We start from the raw sequence: 19,059 nt of genomic DNA, 5'->3' as shown, positions 1-19,059 counted from the left end.
ACAAATCATCTTAGGTGAGAAATTTAAGAGGGGAGGAAGAGCACGTTAGGAAATGCTGTGCTGGAGACCTGTCTGCAGATCACACAGCACAGAAGTGGTGACAGAATTTAAAAAGTGATGAGAAATAGTACTCTCACATTAAACTAAGTAAATTGAAAGGAGAAAAAATCAGCAAGTCTCACTGTCATTATCTGTAACTAAGGTTTCTGCTATGTATAATTATCAACATCATGAAGGTCATTATGGAAAAAAGGCAGCAGAAAGGGATCAGTGAACTGGTAGCAAGAAGTTACTGGAATAGCATGTTAACAAATGCCCATCAGCCTTTCTGATGATTTATATTGCATTCTTAAAATAATTCAAAAGAATTTGGGGAAGTCACTTTATGAAATAATTTTTAAAAATTTACTTAAATATCTCTAGTTAGGACAGAGCTCTTCTCTACTGGTACCCACTCATGCTAGGAATAGGAATTCCTCTGTTTATTTTAACCAGAGACACTGGTCAGATTCATACCTCTATGAAGTCAATAGAAACACTTGTTATTTGGCATTATTTCTGATAAATCATCTGGCTTAATTGCTTAGAAGTTGTCAGGAAAGCCCTCCTCGGTATATTTTCAAAAACATAACTTGTATTTCAGCTGACATATGTTAGTTGACATAAAGCTATTATTTTTTGCTCTGAAAAGTTGTCTATAGCCTAGTAAAAATACAGAAAATGTATCCCTTTTTACCTTTCCTAACATTCCCCTTTATGTTGCAATTGCCAGTCATCTTTATCTTTACATTATCTAATCAACTAACATAATTAAGTTAAATTTACAATATTTTTGGCTTGAAGTTTCCTCTTAACTTTAGAGAAGTGGAAAGACTTGTTTGTTCAACCTTTATTTTTCTTCTTTCTTCCCCCCTTCAAGCTATTTTATTTATATAGAAGGTATTACCTTATTCTACAAACTCTTGTCTCACTTTTATCCATAGAAATTAATGGCTTTTACAAAAGCGGCATCTAAAATTGGAACACTGGTTACATGACCACCTTTTGCAGATCAGATAGAAAAACACTGAGTATATTTTTCAGTGACCTTTAGTATTGCCCTATTGATCAAATCATTGTGTATTTTTGCCTGCATTCACAAGGTGTCCCTTTAAAATAATAAAATTTAAAGAAAAAAAAAAAATTTTTGGATTTTCAATATGATCTCACTTTGTTGATTATTTCCATGGAGAAAGAAATTATTTTACATGCTGGAAAGGTAATGGTGGAGCTGTATTAAAAATGTATGTCAGAGATCCATTCTCCAATAAATTCCTTGTATTATTTCTTTAGAAATAACGTAAGAATTCTTGATACACTGCAGATATTGTGAGTGTTATACATTTCTTTTGAATAGTGTAATGATAAGCAAGAACTAATTAGATCTACTAACATGGCTTATCCTTTTTTTTTCTTTTATTATTGAAATAATTTGCCTGTAATTATAGAAAACAACAAAAGTAAGCAGTGTAAATAAATAGAGAAATTTATATAAAGATTCAGAATTATTAATTAATACAAACTTTTTAAAAATGCAGCAAATTTCAGATATTGCAAAGGAGAAAATAAATAAGGAAAAAATTCTATTTAGCCAAAAATTTTCAAAGGGTTGTCACACTAACATTGTGGAATTTTCTATTAAACACTTACAAACAATTTGATTTCAAATACAAAATACAAAGTTATTTAGATAGGAGGACTGTCCACTTTTAGTGCCTTCAGTACTGAATAGACTTGAGCAGAAGAAATTAATTGCTTTATTTAAGAGAAAGAATAAGTTATCAGTTAATGCCATTTTTTGAAGCTGCATCATAACAAAATTCTTTTTTGTGGATGGGGCTTCACACATAGAAATGTTTAACAATGGAGAACATTTATGTTAGGTGAGGTTATGGTACAGATGCACAGTATGTATTATGACATGAGAAATAAATCCTTTATCTGGATGCTCATGCTGCTGTTCTATTCTCAGTGACAGGTTTTACTGAAAGATTTCTCTACCTTTTCTTTTTTTTTTTAAGAGTTTAAAAATGATAAAAACAACACCTACTTCAATGAAAATTGAAGCCAGTTTATGTTCGAGAAGATCAAACAGACCCCTTGGTGGCCAGTGCTATGAACCTTGATGTTACAGTTTGCATCTTGGGATTTGGCTTTGGTTTTAAAAGTCTTGACATTTCTGACATCCAGTGACATTCAGCACAACTTCACTGAATTATGACAGAAACTAAACTATAACTGAAACTAAGAGCACATGCCAATCATTTATTGCCTTTTTTACCAGTCCATCTTTACATGGATTTTGACAATAAAATAACACTAGTTGAATATGGCCACTGTTACAAGCACCATTGCATTGGGTTTGCGTGGCAAAGTTTTGTTAGTGGGCCTACAGGGGTGGCTTCTGTGAAAGCTGCTGGAAGCTTTCCCCAGGTCTGATGGGGTCAATGCCAGCTCTGCTGACCAAGGCTGAGCCTATCAGTGACAGTATTAGCACCTCAGGAATCATGTATTTAAGAAGGGAAGGAAAAAGCTGTGGAACCACAAGACTGAGAATATGTAAGAGAAACAACTCTACACACACCAAGATCAGTGACGAAGGAGGGGAAGGAGGTGCTTCAGGTGCTAGAACAGAAATTCACCTGCAGCCCCTAGAGGATCCCACATTGGACAGGTAGATGTGCCCAAAGGATGCTGTGACCCTGTGGGAAGCCCACTCCGGGCAGGCCCCTGGCAGGGATCTACAGAATCATGGAGAGAGGATCCCACACTGGAGCAGGCTTGCCAGCAGTAATTGTGACCCTGTTTCTGAAGCTTGTTTCTGAAGGACTGCACCCTGTGGAAGGGGATCATGCTGGAGCATTTTGTGAAGAACTGGTTCCCATGAGAGGGACACCACACTCGAGCAGGGGAAGAGTGTGAGGAGTCCTCTCCTTGAGGAGGAAGGAGCAGCAGAGAAAATGACTGATGACCTCAGCCCCCTGTTGGAGCCCTGTTGCAGCGGGTATTTCTGCAAAATGTATAGACAGCGAGGCCCATGGAAAGAAATAGGGACCGATTCTTGATGGAAGTTTCAGAGATGTTTATTTTCCAGCCACATGTCTGGGGGACGGCCGAAGAGCTCCGGCAATCACGGGACCACCAGGGTCCTTCCCGGGCAGGGGAACACAAAATAACCAGTGGGGAACAGGATTGACCAGGGAGTAGGGAAACCCTGTGGGCTGTGCCTCTGCTCCAGGGTCCCCTCCCCCCAGACCCCATGCCAGGGGGGAGGGACCCCAACAGAGCCCCATCCAGCCTGACCTCAGATGGGGAACCCAGAATTTCCCTGGGCAACATGGTCCAGTGTCTCACCAGCCTCACCATAAAAAATGTCTTCTTATGTCCAATTTAAATCTACCCTTTCTGTTTAAACCTATTGTCCCTTACCCTGTTATAGAGGCCTTGGAAAGAAGTCTCTCTCTGTCTTGCTTGTACTTTTCCTTTATATATTGAAGTCCTCTTTATACAGACAGCAGCAACATAACCATAAATGCAAATAATATTTTGCTTTTTAGTCTAATGCTCAGTCCAGTTGATAACAACTCCACATCACACTTTTGCAGAGATCAGGTTCAAGGCTTATTACTGTCTTCCATTGTCCTCCACTTCTATGTAAAGTACAGAAGATTTACCTATCAGAAATGAGTAGGTAAATCATTGCCATGAGAGAAAATATGTTAGATTAGCATAGGAAAGTTGGTTTTTAAGTTTTATATTAAGAACGATTGGTTTAAAGTTGCCCACAATGAACAGAAGGTGGGTAGCTGAAAAACCCGATTAAACAAAAGACAAAATACAGATTTTTTTTTTTCTAGGAGAAAAGATGAGAGAGAAAGGACAAAAATAACCAGAACATAAGAGAATAATATCCTTAGGCTGGAAGACATATCAACTCCCTGTGTTACACATGGAGCACAGAATGTCTTCATGCTCACACTCTGTTTCAAGCTGATAGAATTTATGGATGATAACTTCAATTCCCAAGGACAATGTTTATAGAAGTAGTCTACAAGTTGAATTTCAAGAAGTCCATTGGCCTTATTTATTCTGCTCCAATACGGCAATCTTACTCATATCATCCACGAATCTGTCAATTTGGAACTTAATTTTTTTCATGTCATATTAGCTTGGAAATTTTATGTACTACTGGAAAAGTAAAACTAGACAATCTAGAACAGTATTTTCTAGAAGAGTATTGCTAGTAGATAACTTACTAATAAACACACCAAACTGGATGCATTAATGAAAGAACTCAGTATTTATTTATTATTTATTTATGTTATTTATATTATTTATATTATTTATATTATTTGTATTATTTATATTTATTATGGGTTTTGTATTTTTATTTATACTTACAGATTTAATATCAGATTATGTAGAATATATATAAGTATCAGATTTTCTAATTTGACACTGTTTCTAAGAATTTATTATTCTAATTCACTCTTTGTGAAAATTAAAATTATTTGAAAAAAAATTTTAAGTCTAGCAAATAAAAAAAATTAAGTTAAATTCCTTATAAATTCTCTAAATGGCAGATAGTCTAGCATTTCCAAGTTGCTGACCTCCAAAAGAAGTGTTCTTACTGGCACTAATTCTTTACTCATTCAAGTCAGCAAAAATAACTTTGTGCTGGTTTTGATTCTTTAAGTGAGCAACACAAATAGTGCCCTTCTTCATATTTATAAATATTATTGATCAATCTTCTTGTCTTGCTATACAATTACAAATGTTTAGAGGTGTGCATTGGCTCTGATGTACGTCTTGCTAAGAAATTTTTCAAATTTTGTGGAGTTGGAAGAAGCAGTGTAACATACACTAGATGTTCAAGACAGTCTTGAAGTTATATTTCAGTCTTGAAATGTCAGGTAATGTGGGGGGAGTGGTCTGTCTGCACTTATTTGTTGTTCTCAGCTTAGCAGTTTTATCTGTTTCTGCTGAACCAGATTTATATGTATAAGTTTTGAAGAAACTAGTTTTAGAAAAATCTTTCTCACTGAACAATTTAAAACATAATAATAAAGAATTCAAGATGTTTCTTTTTTTCTTCTGTAAAACATACCAACAATTTGTACCCTGTTTGGAAGATATTAATGAAGTCAAAGTGCTAACTACATAAAAATATTGAACAATAGAGAAAAAAAAAATCAAAAAATTAACATGACTATTTCTCATTTAAAACATAATATGAACTATTATTTGAACATTGCTGATAGAACATTAATTTTGGTTTACAAATTTGAGGACTTGATTAGTGCAACACTGAAAGTACATTGCTTATATTCACTAATATGTAGCAACTGCTTTTTATTTGACTTAATCAGCAAACCATTCCAGCTGTCAGAGGCAAGATTATCTGTGCCCCAAAATACTTGAACATGCTATCTTTAGGATATTAATTTCTGGTAAGTAGTTTAAGAATCTACTGGGTTTAATTAAATCCTTATGCTTGCTCTCTTTGAGAAGCAGATTCTCAAAATTTTTTTTCAAGTATTTAAGAGAACAGGCTATCAACACAAGACAGCTATAAAAATATATCAGTTGTGCTTATTCCTGCAGAAGATCCTGAAAAGAACTTGGCCAGAATTGTCAGAACACAGCTAGAGATCCTGTAGAAGAATGATGCCTTAGCTGCTAGTTGCAAGTCCTCTTCACTATATATATTTTCAACAGCTTTATATTTTTAATACAAGAAGAAATTACATAATGGCGTTTTTCAAGTATGGCCCACCTACTACCCCACTATGCCTTTTTCTTAATTGAGAAATGAAAGAGGAACATTGAAAACTATATTAAAAGTACTCAAATATAACTGTTTAGATCTTATACACAGTACTTATAAATAAATAAGAAGCTCAGAAAAGTTACATCTTGTACATAAAATTACTTGCATTTTAGTTTATCTGGAAGAAATAATGAATAGCCAAAAGAAATAGTCTACAGTGAAAATTCAGGAAGAATTGCAACTGTAAAAGAGCGAATGATGTGTCTGGAATAAATTAATTAGAAATAATATCTCTGTTATTTCTCAGAATATAGCATTTTTAATATCTGCATTGTCCGTGTCCCTCCATGATTCATTATAATTTAACTTTCCTAGCTAAATATTACTGTACTTAAAATTTTTGCAGAGGTTGAGTGGGCTGATAAGTGTTACATAGTAGCGATAAGCATTTTAGAGATGCAGGGTAAGCATGGTGTCCCACAGTCGGATATCAAAACTAGAGTCTACAGAAGAGAGCTAATCCATCTTCTTGCACTAGCTAAATCCCACTGTTACTTCATTCCTCTCAGTGCAATGATTAATGCCTCTCCTGTTTATCACATGCATCCAAATAATGATACAGCCCTATAAGCAAATTATATGAGGGAACCTAGAGATGTCCTCTACTCAGTATAAATGTCTGTCTGTTTAGCTAATACATAATGGAGGGCAGTTGACTCCTGAATTGAAGCTACTACTGAGAGCGTTCAAATAATAATGCAGAAATCTGATGCATATTTATTATGTATGCATGATTAATAGGTGTATTTGTATATTTATTGACTGAGCTCAAAAGGCATAACCATATCACCATATTCTTCTAATTTAACATGGATTTTCTTAAGTGTTCTATGCTACTATGTAATACAAGTATGACTGTTCAGAAATAAAGTATGTTGCATCTAGAAGAATATAAATTGATATTTGGTAAAAAATACAACCTAATCTGACTTGTGCAAATCCTGCAACAAGGCAGATGGTATTTTTATTTTTTTTTGTTTACACATAAAATGCTCTTATTTATGGTTCATTACCTTTATACTTACCAGCTAGGTTAAATTAATGGATTTAAATGCCCTTTTTACAGACTTTGTTCTCATTGTTCTCTGTGTTTGTTTGTTTTTTCTTAATTTGTAGTGATTCTCTTTCTGGTATTGGATGACACATTGTGCTATCTCTTTCATCTCTCAAATATGTGTTTGATTAATATCCAATTCAGCATCCAGGATGATAGACTTATATATAATAGATATATTTAAATGATAAAAAATCGTTAACATACTAGAAATTATCTCCATGACCATGGAAAAAAAGTCTTCACTAAAAGTATTTTGTAAAAAAACATGTCCATGGCCTCATACAGTCTGTAAATGCTGTCAAATATTTGTCTGTAATCTGATAAGTGGAACACTACATTATATATAGAGACAGAGAGATACATAGATATAGATATATAGACATATAGATGTAAATATAGATATAGACATAGATATAGATATATTGCAATTGTTAACTGTTGACAAAGAAATAGTAATCTGGGGAGCGAAGGGAGGAAAACCCCCCAAAAAAACCCAACCACATAGATATTAATTAAGAGAACAGCTAAAGAAAAGGAAGTGAGAAGGAAAAGTAATTACATGCATGCAAAGCATCAAAGAAGGACTTTGGTAGTGTTTCTGTCCTTTTAAATCTAATCTACACCTGTGGTTCCAACACCTTTCATTACTATTTTTTTAAAATATATTAACTGACATGCATATGCCCCTTTGCCCTTTGCAAGCACCCTGTCACAAATTAACAAGGCTTCCATGACAAAATGTCCCTGGGAGCAAAGTGACAGTATTGTAGTAAAAAAAGGTTGAGTCTAGTTTCTCTTGGGCAAAACTGTTAGGCGTCATTTATCCTCAAAAGTATATTTACCATTTTACATAAGATATTAAACTTTCATAGCATCTGGTGATAACACTTTAACAGAATCAGACTGCATAATTTACATCAGTTAACTACTGAATTTCATAAATTCTTTTCACCTTTCTTCTCATTATGCTTCCTTCTCATATTTCATCCTGAAATTGTTGAGTTGGGTTTATGGTACCGGGGAAAGACATTCATCTTTATTTTCTTTCCTCCCATCCTTTTCTTTCTTACATTTATTTCTTTACCTTCCAAATTTACCTCCCACTTTTCTGTTCATGCTGTGTGTGTCATTTATCAATTTCAAAATAATAACACATGAATTATTGTGTAAGTATAGACATTTGTGTCCCTGACTTGCTGTTGCACAGGTTTATGTTTTCAGTTCCATCACAAAATAATATTCCTGAAGATTTATATCTCTTACATATTACAAAAGAAATCTGAATTGGCTTACTGGTGTCAAGCTCAATTACTGATGTCCTCTCACATAGCTTCCTCTTCATAGACATTATACATGTCTAATGATGCCTGCACTGTCATGAATAATATGCTTAATCTCAGTTTAAAGGATACTTGACCTCAGCTTTACCTTAATTATATCACATTACATTTTATTCCTTTATACAGCACTTTCAGTATCAAACACTGAGAGTGTGTTTCATTTTCAAAGGCTGTCCTTCCAGCATCAAGCTACATTACTTTTTACCTTGCCAATGGCTAGTAATTGCTTGATTAGCTATACTTTCTAACTGAGCGATGAACTTTTGTCTTCAGTTATTAAATATGCTATCACAAACCCTCTTCTAGGACCACAGGTATAAATTACTTTAATAAATACATGGAAATGGATGAATACTCATGTATAAATATAAATATTTAAAGTTATATGGTGAAATTCTGTTAACAACAAGTGGTTGCATATATGAATAGATTTGTGTCCTGACTTTAGCTGAGATAGACTCAACTCCATCTCAGTAGCTAGTACAGTGCTGTGCTTTAGATTCAGTATGAGAATAATGTTGATAACACACTGATGTTTTGGTTGTTGCTAAATTGTGTTAATCCTAAATCAAGGATTTTTTAATGCCTTATGCTCTGCTAGTGAGAAGGTATGCAAAAAAAGCTGGGAGGGGCCATGGCTGGGATAGGTGCCCGAAATTGGCCCATGGGATATTCCTTACCATAGAACATCATGCCCAGTATATAAACTGGGCAAGTTATCTGGAAGAGGGCCTGATCAGGGTGTAGGACAGGGTCTAGAAGTGGTCAGTGGGTGGTGAGCAATTTTATTGTGCATCACTTGTTTTCCCTTGAGTTTTATTTTTTTCATTATCATTATTATTATTTAATATTTTTATTATTATATCTTACTTTGTTTCAATCATTAAAATGTTCTTATCTCAACCTAAAAGTTTTACTTTTAATTCTCCTCTGCATTCCACTGGGGACAGGGGGAGGGTGCAAGCAAGCAGCTGCATGGTGCTTAGTTGCTTAGCTGGGTTTCAACTGCAACAGTCCATTTTGGTGCCCAGTGTGAGGCACAACGGGCTGAGATGACAGATCTGACCACAGTGTATTAAATGAAAGTTGTTATAAATGTTCATTGCATTGGTTCAATAGTTGCTGGTTATAATGTTGATTTGTTTGCTCTCACAGTTGTGTTTTATCCCAGGGTTTTGTACTGTAATAGCAGTAGTGTCTTACTTGCAGTATGTGTCCCCTGTGGTAATGTTTATTGTCCTTGGGGCTTGGGCCAGGATTATCACTGAGGGGTATTTTGTAGTATTGGCTTATGATATTTGCTGGTCAGTAAACGTATTCAGTATTGCAAACACCTCTGTACTTTGGGACTCATCTACTGGCAATGATCTGCTGGGAATGATTAATAATCATACTTGTGGCCTTTTCTCCTCAGAAAGACAACCTGTGGGGGAGATACATTTCTACATCTTCCTTTCTTTTTCCTTCCTTCTCCTCCAGGCTGAGTACCATAGTGTTTGAAAATTTTAAAGATTTTGAATATCCTTTGAACACCCTTGAAACCAACCTGATCTTTTTGCTAGGAACCAGCATGTTGCTGCATATGTTTCAGGTCTTGTTTAAGGTCAGATAGTTAAGTAAGAATATCACCCAGAGATCTTCCCAAAGGGTGGCAGGGTGTGTGGGATGGTAGGGGCAAGTATCTAGGGCAGTGGGCACCTCCAACGTGTTTGCACCTTACCCCTGAACAAGTGCAGAATCAAAAATACTAGTAAAATATTTGAAAAAGGTGTGCTGTCAACCTGGCGTCCTAGAGAGGACTCAAATCACTGCAACATGCTGGCGCCTGGCCCAGGCCTATCAAGTGATGTTCAACGCTGTTCAGTACCCTCAGGGGGAGAAGGTCTCTGGATCTGATGATAAGACAGCACACGCTGCAGCTATTCTAACCATTTTGACAGACAGTGTGGCTGCTTTAAACCCCAGACAGATCTGCCACTGAACCAGAGAATCAACATGTGCCAGTGTCAGTTTCTCCTGTAACAGAAACAGAAGAAATGCATGCAGAAGTCATACTGTAAAAAAGGTTTAGCAAAAGCAGTCAAGGAGGACAAGAAGGTCAGAGAAGGAAAAGAGAATGAAGAAGCATGGCCATCACGAGGGCTATTTCAATGCCATTACCAAGGCCATTACCAAGGGCCATCACAGGAAAAGGAAGAAGAGACAGAAGAGTCAACCACCACTCAATTTCTAACCTTGAGTGAGCTGCAAGGGATACAAAAAGATTTCCTGACTGTCCCAGAGGATCTGTGCATCCTTGGCGTAGAACATCTCAGAAGAGGATATTTCAAGGACCCAAAAGGGTACTGGTGAGCTTTTGGTATAACTGCCGCAGAGACAGAGGAAATTAAACAGTTGTCTACCTTGCCTGGTCTCTTGATAGCTCTTCTGTTCTGGGGTTGCTGAAGGTTGAAGAACAGCAGGTGCCAATAACTACCACGATGACGCACTGGAGGCAATATCACACCAACCAAAACTCCATTACTCCCACCCATAAATTAATTCATTCACTGTAAAGCCAAGGTGTGATCAGCAGGACCTGCTCACACCCTTCAGCAGCCCCATATGACAGTGTGAAATTCTAATGGGGAATGGAGGCTGACAGTAGACTATCATGGCCTCAATGAAGTCACACTGCCTCTGAGTTCTGCTGCTCCAGACATGCTGGAACTTTAATACAAACTGGAGTCAAAGGCAGCCAAGTGGGGCCACAACTGATATTGCTAAAGAGTTTTTCTCAATTCCTTTTGTGGCAGTTCAGGCCACAGTTTGCTTTCACATGGAGGGGAGGTCGGTACACCTGTCATCGACTGCCCCAGGGGTGGAAACACAGCCTGACCATCTGCCATGTACTGATTCAGACTGGAACAGGGTGAAGCTCTGGAACACCTGAAACACACTTATGATGTTATTGTGTGGAGAAATACAGCAGCAGAAGTTTTTGAGAAGGGGAAGAAAATAGTCCAAATCCATCTGAAAGACAGTTTTCCCGTAAAATAAAGAAAAGGGTCCTGCACAGGAGATACAGCTTTTTGTAATAAAATGGGAAGATAGACATCATCAATCCCAACGGATGCTATTAGTAAGATAACAGCAATGTCTCCACCAACTAATAAGAAAGAAACACAAGCTTTTTAGATGTTGTGAGATTTCAGAGAATATACACATTCCAAATTACAGTCTGGTTGTAACACCTCTCTATCAAGTGACCCTGAAGAAGAGTGATTTCATATGAGGCCCAGAGCAATGACAATTCTCTGAACAAATCAAGCAGTAAATAATTAATGTAGTTAAGCCCTTGGGAGGCTTAACCCAGGCTCCAACCATGACAGCTTTGAAGTAGAGTAGGGTTCAATATAGAAAGAAGAGACCATATACCATTATACCTAATATACTATTATTCCTGACTGAAGTCAGACTGTTTACTTGTATACTGTGCAACATTTTTTCCTGGGTAGTTAGTCAGACTCCAGACTACTTTGGCATTTTTTACTATTCATTTGTATACTGAATAACGTGATAGCTCTAAAGACAACAATAGACTCCTAAAACTTTCCTCATTCCCTCAAAATTACATTACTATAATGAAATTTATTGCTTCTTAAAAAAGAAAGAACCACAGTATAAATAATTTCTTTTTCTGTTACTAAAAGTGGTTTCACTCTGTTTTATGACAAAAATAAAGGCTATAGATAATAAAAAAAGATTTTGCCATTCAACACAATGAGAATTGGCTGATTTACTCTGTAAGGATTCCAATAGATCTTTATGATGTTTTGGGAGTCATGTCCTCAGAAGAGAGACTAGGAGTCCAAATGCAAGTATCTGGCAACAAATTATATGTGGAATAGGCTGGACAACAAAGACAGGGGAAAATGTGCAATGAGAAGGAAAAGTTAAAGAAAATTATAACAATTTAAGAAAAAGTGATGGAAGTAATGAATACAAGATGTTAGGATCCGATTAGAAGAGGTGCCTGCCTGAATCAAGGTGCAAACAAGACTAGTAAAAAGAAAGCAGAGATGAAAAAGGAATGGTGAAAGTAATATCAAACAGGAAATAATTTGCAAATTAGTATAAAAGCATAGTTAACATTTCAAGGAAATATTCAAATCTAACAGGAGAATTTATAATTTTGGCTATACTCCTGTAATTCTTAACTACATATATATAGGCAAGTATAGTGGGTTGACCCTGGCTGGATGCCAGGCACCCACCAAAGCTGCTCTATCACTCTGCTCTGCAACTGGACAGGGCAGAGAAAATACAACTAAAGGCTCATGAGTTCCAAGGCCTAGGAGAGACCACTCACCAAATACTATCATGGGCAAAGCAGAGTCAGCTTTGGGATATTAATTGAACTTATTACTAACAAAATCAGAACAGGATAATGAGAAGTAAAATAGATCTTAAAAACACCTTTCCACCACCTGTCCCTCCTTCCCAGCTCTACCTCCTCCCCAGCAGTGGTGCAGGGAAGCAGAGAATAGGGGTTATGGTCAGTTCATCACACATTTTTCCTGCTGTTGCTCAGGAAAAAGAGTCTTCACCCTGTTCCAGCATGGAGTCCCTCCCGTAGGAGACAGTTCTCCATTAATTTCTCCAGTGAGTCCATCCCACAGGCAACCATTCTTCATGAACTGCTCCAATGTGGGTCACTCTTTTACAGGGTGCAGTACTTGAGGCACAGCCTACTCCAGCGTGGGTCCTCTATGGGGTCACATGTCCTACCAGGAAACCTGCTCCAGCACAGGCTCCTCTCTCCAGGATTCTGCAGATCCCTGCCAGGAGCCTGCTCCAGCATGGGCCTACCACGGATTCATAGCCCTCTCTCAGGCATCCACCTGCTCCAATGTGGATTTCCTCCAGGGACTGGAGGTGGATATCTGCTCCACATGGATCTCCATGGGCTGCAGGGGCACAGCTGCCTCACCATGGTCTTCACCAACAGCGGAAGGGGAATCTCAGCTTCAACGACTGGAGCACCTCCTGCCCCTCCTTCCTCACACTGACCTTGGTATCTGCGTATTTGTTCCTCTCACATGTTCTCACTCCACTCTTCTCTGGCCGCAATTACATCTGCAAAAAATTTTTCTTTTCCTTGTTAAATATGTTATCACAGAGGCATTACCACCATTTCCACTATTTCTGATAGGCCCAACCTTGGCCAGCAGTACATCTGTCTTGGAGTTGGCTAGCACTGGCTCTGCTGGTCATACAGGAAGCTTTCAGCATCTTCTCCCAGAAGCCACAACATGACCCCTGGTCATGCCAACCCAATACATCAAGAGAAGAGACTTCAGGCATAAGGTCCAAGAAGAAACCATAACATGGTACAACCAGGTTCTCTGGCAGATCTTAAAAGACTTGCCTGCTGGATAAAACCACCAGGAAGGTAGTTTGATGATGTCCATTTTAAGACAGAATTTGAAACTACATTTGCAGCTATTTTTGCCTTTCCTTTCTGTATTATTGACAATTTTTCCATGTAGGAGATACTTCTTTGGCTATGGGAAAATAGCACTTCCATTAAGTTTAGATCTTAAATAAATTTGGATTAGGGAGACATTTCCTACAAAAATAGTCTTCATTTATATAGTTCACTATAATGAAGCTAGGATGCCCTTTAAGGCATAGCTTTATGTATTTTGTAAAACAGTAAGAGAAATAAACACCATACATTTATTTACTCCAGAACAATTAAAATTTATGATTGTCCTGGGTAACCCAAAATGGTTTTGTATTCCATATCTATGTGTGCCCAAAAAATTTTTACTCTCTCTTTAAAGCCCAGCAGCGTGACCAGAACCAGAATTGTGTGGCAGTCAGGAGGTGCCTGTGCCCTTAAAAGGCTGGGGCACCTGAGCTCCCTCTTTTGCCTGGCAGTGTTTGCTGAAGGCAGAGGCACTTCTTTGGAGGAGGTTTCCTCCTGCAGGTTTCTGGTCTCACAACCAGAGCAACTCAGAAAAACTGCATTTCGCTATTAGAAACGGTTTTTGTAGGGAACTTCGCAAACCCTATCAGCAGTGAAGCATGAGCCAGTCCCAGGTGACTGTTTCAACCCAGTGTCAGCTCTGACAGAGTGGTCCTTTCCCCTTCCAACACGCCCACAGAGCAGGGGACGTCAGCACCAACACCGGCAGAGTCTGGCGGACAGCAGGAGGAAGCGGCAGGCAGCAGCACTGACCCCATGCACGCTGGCAAGTCTTCATCTGCTAGTAGAACTGCTCTGTAAGCTCCTACATTCCTCCATCTTGTCCCTTTGTTTCCCAGAGCACGTGGTTGCCTGTGGCAGGCTCCACATTGGAAAGCGTCTGATGGCATTTTCCCTTTGTCTCTGTACACACAGTCAGCAGTGGGGCCATCTTGGAAGGGGGTGGTGCCCCACCATTTTGGGTGACCCTTCCCAAGGAATTCCTAAGATTAAGTAATTTTGTACCTAGTGATTACTCACTGTTATTTTATGCCCATTGCTGTTTCATTTGTTAGTAAACTGTTATTTTTTGCCTTACATCTTCTCCTAATAGTTGCTTATTAATGGAAAGGGATTGGTTGAAACAAAAGTGAGGAAACTCATTTTAGAGTGTCCACCTCTTTAAATTGTCTTAAACCAAGACAATGGTAAAAGAGATTCTTTCCTACTTATGTAATTATTGCCTTACAAAAAAACGGTATCTGGAAATGGAACAAAACTTATACAAAATTTCACTTATTGTAAGAGGGTAGACAATAAGAGATCACATAAAATGGAACAAGACTACTAGATAAAATAATAAAAATGAGCTTCTATTTTGGAATTTTGCATAATATTAATGTTAATAATTATTAATAATATTAATTATTTTTAAAACTAATTTATGTAATTTTTCTTTAGTTCTCTGTTGATAGCCCCAGAAAGGATCTTCTCAACTAATTACTTTCAACTAATTTTCATGAGTCCTCAAACAAAATCTCACTCAGCAACTCAATATTCTTCACAAAGCATTTCTCTTTCTCTTTCCTGAAAGCTATTTTAAAAAATAATAACAGAAGTTTCCTTCCTTGAGTTGTCACAGAAATGTTCATGGTAACTGAAATTCTATTTTGACTAAAATAATAGTGCTTCTTATCATACTTCTTTCATGAAGCTTACAGTAGGAATTATATATAGGTCAATGTTTTATCTTTACAAATTTAAAGACAGGAAAAAGAGAAACTGAAAAATGAGTCACAGTACAATGAAACCAGACACACTACCAAAAAGATATAAAAGTCAAAATTTGAATGGGTATTGAAATGCAGTAAAACATTGTTATCCAAAAAAATTTTTGTGCAAGTTCTTATATACAATTTTGTCCAATTTGCTTATATGGATAGCATAATGTGTATGTCATTATTTGCATAACTAATTAATTGTATAAATTTAATGTTATTTAAACATTCTCAAATACACTGATAATTTACAAAATAGGTAAGTCCCAGTTTTCTACCAATAGGTACACACCATCATCATTCTATATTTAGATAAATCTTAAATCCTATGTAAGAAGAATTTCCTATCAACTTTGTCGTAAACACTATTCCTTCATTTTTGAATACAGTCTGTTCTGTACACTTAGGTGTGAAACTTTCATTTTTTTGAAATGTTTATTTGTACAATATGTTCACTGATTGGCTAGTTTTACAGACAATAAGTGAAGTAATTCTGAAAGCAATCCAGATATCTTTCTTTTTAGACTAAATGACATTGTGGTCTTTTGTTGGATCCAACTAAAATCTTTGAAGAGTTGAATTCACAGGGTATGGTAATCACTATGACAGCTACTAATTTTTGGTCACCTTAAAACTTGCTTTAATTCCCTCTTTCCTTAATATTTTATGGATAAGACTAGTAAAAAACCCCCCAAGAATAAGATTAACAAAACCCAGAACACTAAATAAGAACACCAGTAGCTACAGCTTCAATATTTTGATATATAAGAAAATGATTAAACATCTCACTCCTCAGAACTTCATAAGCACACCCATTTCATCATCATTAGCCACTTTTTATCTTCATATTTCCTCTGTGGTACCTTTATGCTACACCCACGAGTGTGTGAACAAGTTTCACAAAATGACGAGAACAAGGAGTTGACTTGAAAAATAAACCAGCAAAATACAATTAGGCTCCACAGAATTTCTCCAGCTTTTTAGTTTGTGCAATTTGTAGTTAGTTCCATGCTATAAAGCCCAAGAAATCCCAAAATACCATATAATTAGGGCATTAGAGAACTTTTATGTGTAACGTGGGCCCATATTTCCTCAGACAAATAAAGGATTTGAGTTTATATCTTCTATGTTCCATCTAACTACTCTTTTCTTCCCTAGAGTAGGTGATTGGTACAAATTCTTCTCAGAAACATTTTACTAAATATTTTTTTCTCTATCTGTTTGCCTTGTTTTTTTTACTAAATCCCTGACTCTTTAAAGGAGTCTACCTCTGTAGAAAAGAATTTAAGCCAACCCCAAAATAATCTCTTTTCCTAATAAAAACAACAATGAAGACAACAGCATTCACAATCTATTTAGCTCTCCTGAAAGCAATCAGTTTTCTTTTTCGTTTGTTTTGTTTTGGTAATTGTTATGTATAATATGTAGTCACATCAGTGAAAAATTTTTGTCACAGTCTGGCCACCAAGAATTTCTCTCTGTGATATAAGTAAAGATGTGCTGTACTTTTTCCCGCAGTAATCTTTTCTGTTTAATTATTCTGGGTATTTTAGGGAAAATATTGATTGCTGAAAATCTGTATTGCTCTTAAGAGACCTCTGTGAAAACTGAAACTTCTTACACTGAAATGTTAATTCTACTGAAGTGGTGTCTATATAAGGTAAACAAGCTCTAATCCCCACATTATTTTAAATAGTTTTATCTCTACTGGAAGATAAGCCAGTCCAATCAGCTATAAATAAACTGTTTTACCGCTAAGTGAATTAAAATAGCAATTAGACAAAAAAGCAAACAGGAAGAAAAAACAGAAATCTCAGCCAGACTCCTATTTTGTTCCTCAAGGACACATATGCCCTTGAATCATATCAGGTTCACATGCGGTAGAAAAATACCCTTTTTCTTACCAGTATTACACATGAGGTCGATTTGTAGATTCCTGTTCCATGTTAGAGGTTGCTTGACGGGGTAGCCTGATGGAGATGAGTCCGCTGTGCTCCCTGTTTCCAGAGTCCAGCTGGCAACAAGGCTCAGCACAAAATCCCCAATAAGAACACACACACTCACACCACACTCACAGCCTGCTACATGAACAGCCTGTCACACATACACACATCCAGCATGCACACAGCTGGCTGCACAGACAACACAGAGAGAAAACTGTGCCTTACCAGCACCTATGCAAATGTACAACATTCACATAAATATGAACAGCACAGATGGCTTGATTCTTTTCCTCCACAGTAGCAGGGTTTAGGAAAGTCTTCTGGTAGGATGGTAGAAACCCAGTGAGGTAGCTGATTGGGAAAATGCAGCATGCCTTTACCAATGCCAGACTCACCTGATCACCTTCTACAGCAAAATAGCATATTCTGTCAACATGAGCAGAGCACTTGCTTACTTCGACTTCAAGAAATCATTCAGCACCATTTCCCACAGCCTTTTCCTGGACAAACTGTCAAGGCACAGCTTGGATAGGTGGTCTGTGATTTGGGTATGGAATTGGCTAACAGGCTGCACTCAGTGGTTGGTGATCAATGGTTTTCACTCAGGCTGGCAGCCTGTCACCAGTAAGGTCCCCCAGGGATCAATACTGGGTCCCATAATTTTAAGTATCTTCATAAATGAACTGGATGATGGGATTGAAAGCAGCCTCACCAAGTTTGCTGATGACACCAGACTGGTGGTGAGGCAGACATGAGAAGGAAGAGGCATCTTACAGAGAGACCTGGACAGGCTGAAGGAGCAGGCGAGCAAGAACTCTATTGTGAGGTTAACAAAAACACCTGCAAAGTTCTGCTCCTGGGATGACACAACCAAAGAGCCCAGAGCAGGCCATGATCTGTGTGGCTGGGGAACAGTGTCACTGAAAGGGACCTGGGGGTCCTGGGGGACAAGAAGCTTACCATGAGTCAGCAGTGTGTGTGGCTGCAACAGTGAAGGCAAAATGGATGCTGGGCTGCATCTGCAGAAACATTATTAGCAGCGGTAGAGATCATCCCATTTTACCCAGAACTTGTAAGGCTACACTTGAAGTACTCTGTTCATTTCTGGAGCCCAAAATTTAAAAGAAGATATGGACAGACTGAGGACAGTCCAGTGGAGTGTCACCATGAAGATCAAGGGGCTGGAGAACTGGCCCTAAGAGGAGCAACTGAAGTTAGGTCTTTTGTTCCTGGAAAGAGAAGGCTCGTGGGAACCTCATAACACCATCCCTGTACTTAAAGGATAATTACAGAGAGGGGTGTCTCTCTTCATGACAGAAGCCACATGAGAAGTCCATGCCCAATGGGTACAAGTTGCAGACCAGGACAGATTTAATCTTGATACAAGAAATAAAGTTTTGCAGGGAGAACAGTCAATGACTAGAACAACCTCCCCAGAGACATGGTAAAGTCCCCATCACTGGAATTTTACAAGACATGATTTACAGGATGCTAGATAATCTCATCTAAGATGAGGAAATGTCATATCATGATGTCAAAAATTTCAGTATGAATATCCTGAAAAGCAATACTTAAAAGTATGAGAAACAGAAAGCACTTGCATTGTTAGCATTTTTGTGT

The 19,059-nt window shown here is 37.5% G+C and overlaps 1 long non-coding RNA gene across 3 annotated transcripts in view; it reads right to left on the bottom strand.

Moving 5' to 3' along the window:
* The window catches only part of LOC121668468, a 77,466-nt gene extending 59,730 nt beyond the window's left edge, over positions 1 to 17,736 (bottom strand). Inside the window, exon 1 of one of the 3 annotated variants that reach the window (XR_006017391.1) lies at positions 17,401 to 17,736. This is a non-coding gene — a long non-coding RNA (uncharacterized LOC121668468). The remainder of the gene's footprint in view (positions 1 to 17,400) is intronic. The other 2 variants (XR_006017393.1, XR_006017392.1) reach the window with 2 other exon arrangements.
* Between the last annotated feature and the right edge of the window lie 1,323 nt (positions 17,737 to 19,059).

This window comes from Corvus kubaryi, unplaced genomic scaffold, assembly GCF_017639235.1.
Source record: "Corvus kubaryi isolate FWS band 111438036 unplaced genomic scaffold, C.kubaryi_AGA036_p1.0 37385, whole genome shotgun sequence".
NCBI classification, from domain to species: domain Eukaryota; kingdom Metazoa; phylum Chordata; class Aves; order Passeriformes; family Corvidae; genus Corvus; species Corvus kubaryi.
Note: the sequence above shows the minus strand (reverse complement) of the source record. Positions and strands in the feature narration are given on the sequence as shown.